Here is a 4,007-nt window from a genome sequence, read left to right on the forward strand (position 1 = left end):
ATAGACTCATTGACCATTGATTGACTTGATTTTATATTGACCTGCATATTGATAGCATCGTCGTGCTTTGATTTCAGTTGTAGGCTTTGGTGACCTGTTGGGCTTTGTAAGCTCATTATATGTGGTTAAAATTTTCAGGTCCGAGCAAGGCAACTGGAATGGAGTTCGATCAGAATGTCAGACGAATCCTTTCACTATGAATGCCTGGGGCGTCACAAGATGCACTTAGCACTATGTCCAACTAGTAAGAATAGGGTATAGAGGTTGTCTTTAGTAGAGTTCTTGTTATTTCAATGAGATGTCTATACTTTCTTTCAACAATTCCATTTTGTTCTGGAGTGTATGGGCATGAAATTTGATGGAGAATGTTATGGTTTTGTAAGTGGTCTTGTTATGTTCTATTTATGTATTATGTGCCTCCATCTGATCAAAATTATTTTATTTTATATAGGAGCTATTTTTCAATCATGGTATGGGAATTGATAAAGATGGATGGTACTTCATATTTCCAAGGCATGGGAAATACCCATACAAAATGAGAACAATCATCTATGAAAACTACATAGTAACGTAGTCCTTGATTTGAAGTAACTGGGGTGGGACCCCATAGATCAGAATGAATGAGTTCTAATGGTATTCTAGATCTAGAGCTGGAAATGGGAAATTGTAGTTTATAACTTTTGGCTTCCTTACATGTATAACATAAAGCATAAAATGTGGGTATGTTGAGTTGTTTATTGGTGTTGGAGATGACGAACATGATTCGAGCATGAGGATGACCAAGTCTGTTATGGCAAATGGCAGTAGCTTGGTGGTTATTTTGTGCTGATAAGGCTTGTTGTTGGGGGATGCTGGTGTGAGCTGAGATGGGATAGAGTCCTTTACGACTTGGACCTTGAAGCAATGTTTTGTTTGTCTTGATATCCTTAACAATGAAACTATGAGCATTAAAGGATATGAAAATTTTATAGTCTTTGGTTAGATGATATATAGAGAGTAGGTTGTGAGAAAGAATATGTATGTTGAGTATTTGAGATAAGTAAAGCTTACAGTTAGGGGTTGGTAAAATTCTAGCTCCCGTATGTGCTATAGGCTAAGTGCTTCAATCTCTAATGAGGATGTTGTATGTGCCATTGTAGGGTCTTGGTTCATTGAGGGTGAGGTTATTGATGTCATTGGTAAGGTGTGATGTTGCCCCTGAGTCTAAGGACCAATCTGGATTGGTATTGTCATTTGTAGCCGTGAATGATGTATTCATTTTTTGTTGTGGAGCTGTATAATTTATGTTGAATCGATGCCAATAGTTTATAGCAGAGTGCCCCTTCTTGTTACATATTTGGCACATTGATACTCGTTGATTAGGATTGTTACTATTGTTGTTGTTTCGTACATTTTGTTGTATGAATCTTCCTCTTCCCCTTCTCCCTCTACCTCTTGTAGAGTATAAAGCAGTGTTCTAATCAGAGATGTTATATTGTCTAGCTGCTTCAGCATTGAGATTTATCTCTTCACTGACCAGAAATGCATATAGATCATCGAGACTTATTGGTTATACCATGGTTCTAATTGTGCTTTTAAATGAGTGATACGCTGGTGGTAGATCGTTGAGCGTATAAAAATTATGCCTTCTTTATCTATAGTAGCTCATGTTGCTGTTATTTTGTCTATCAACATTTTTACTTCATTTAAGTATTCTGCCATTGTGTGTTGCTTCATTTGGACATTATACAACTCATTTTTGAGTTGAATTACTCGTGATCTGTTGGACGATTGCAATCGTCTTTCAACGATGCTCCAAATAGCAGCATAAGGATCTAGATGTAATACGTAGGGTAGTATTGCTGGGGTTATGGTGGAGCAAAGGGCTGCAGCTAGATTCTGATCAATCAGAATTCATTCGGTGTATTTGAGATTTTTCATTGTCTATCCATTGGGTGTTTGTTGAATACGGGAGGGTGGGGATATATTTGGGTCTATGAAATTGTTAAATTCATTGGCTTTGAGGAGTTTAAAAACTTGGGATCTCCATATTATATGGAGTAGTTTTCATTTGACGGTTTGGTGGGTACAATGGTTTTAATGTTTGCTATGACAAATTTTAAAGATGCATGTATTGTATAAGTGTTGATCAATGGATCTGTAGATGGATCTCCTACTTGAGATGATGCAGATTGAGCCATGAGAGATGTTTGAAGGTTTCTTACCTCTTGTTATATCATTTTAGTCTTTTACAAAATTTATACTTTCTTGTTGTATGCTTTCAGTCTTTGTTGAATTTATGCTCTTATACCATAAAAAAAAATGAAAAGCTGAGAGAAGTGAATAATAAAGATAAGCAGAATCAAATCTTTCTTGATTCTTTAATGTCATATGTACATCTTATTTATAGGTTTCTTAAACTAATTTATGTGGTTGTTATTTGCTCTTGACAGTTACAAATGTGTGGTTGAGATTGTACACGTAAGGACAGCTGTGATTACAAGTGGATGACTGTGATCTATACAAGTGGATGGCTGGGATCAATCTTGCCATGTGATCGGTTTATATTGCGGCTGGATTCGTCTATCCTTTTCATTCACACTCTTCCCTCGAGCTCCTTTCATGACTTGCCAGACTTATTCATGAGCAAGTATATCTTTTTTATTCACTCCACCATTTTGGATGACAAAATTATTTATATGACACAATATGAGAATTGCTTATAAAAAAAGTTTCAAGAAACAGTATCAAAAGTCTTATGAATATCAAGTTTAACACAAATATATTTTTATTTTAATTAGCTCTTTTTAATAAATCTAGACTCACTAGTATGAATAATATGTGGCATAACAATTTGCATTCCATTGGTTAGAATTTATGCCACTGTTTTATAAAAAATATTGCACAAAGAAATTGATCTGAAATCAATAATAAGAGAAGCATAGGTGCATTTTGGAATAAGAATAATAGTAGAAGCTTTGGAAGCTCTAGTCATTTTATTATTAGATAATTAAATAATGCAAAATAGCTTTACAGAAAAAAAAGTACCTACAATATCCCATGTATTTTTATAAAATTCAAAAGTATAAACATCCGACCCTTGAGCCGAAGAAGAAGTAGAGAAAATCACATTTTTATGTTCCTCCATAGAAATATGAGTTATAAGACTAAGCATAAGCACATCAGGAATATTTCTCCCAGCCAGAATTGAATTAAGAGAAGCTAATTGAGATTTAGGAGAACTCAAAAACTTCTTAAAATGTTGAATAAAACCATCAGATATAACATCAGTAGAAATAGCCTTAATATTATTTTTGTTCTGTCTACCATGGATCTTCTAATACAAAAAACACAAACCATCCTCACCATTGGAAAGCCATCTAGTTTTAGATATATGAATTAGCCAAGAAGTCCATAATCCTTAATAATAATTAATAAGAGAGTTTACCTCTTTTAAAGAAGTATACATCTGAATATCCATAACATTACTTTGAATTTCTTGCAATAGCTTATTTTGTTTCATTTTAAGAATAGCAACTTTTTCAAAAATAAAATTTGAAGAAACTCAAGGTTGAGCTTTAATATAACCTTTAAGCTTATTCAACCTATAATATAGATCATAGATCATACTACCAACAGTAGGTAAAGCAAAAGCCTCAATAAGTAAATCCCAAAATTCTAGTTTATAATACCAATAATTTTTTAATATAAAATGATGCTTAAAATTAGTCATTTTATTATTAAAATGAATCAGCGGAGAATGATTAGAGAGCCTAGGCTTGTATTCAAACTTTAAAACCGTCATTTCCTCGCTTTGACTTCCTTTGAGACTTTTTTAGATTGTAATTATAATTTTTATTCATCAATTATTATTTTACTGCATTCAAACTTTACAAAATAATAAAAAAATTGCCCCATATATATGAAGCCTTCATCCTATTTCTATTTTTTCCTCAATAATTTCAGCATTCAAGTAAATAATCTTGAGATGTTAGATTGAATATGGTCATCACCTGATGCGTGCGTAT

Source organism: Dendrobium catenatum, unplaced genomic scaffold, assembly GCF_001605985.2.
Source record: "Dendrobium catenatum unplaced genomic scaffold, ASM160598v2 fragScaff_scaffold_1220, whole genome shotgun sequence".
Classification (NCBI taxonomy): Eukaryota; Viridiplantae; Streptophyta; class Magnoliopsida; order Asparagales; family Orchidaceae; genus Dendrobium; species Dendrobium catenatum.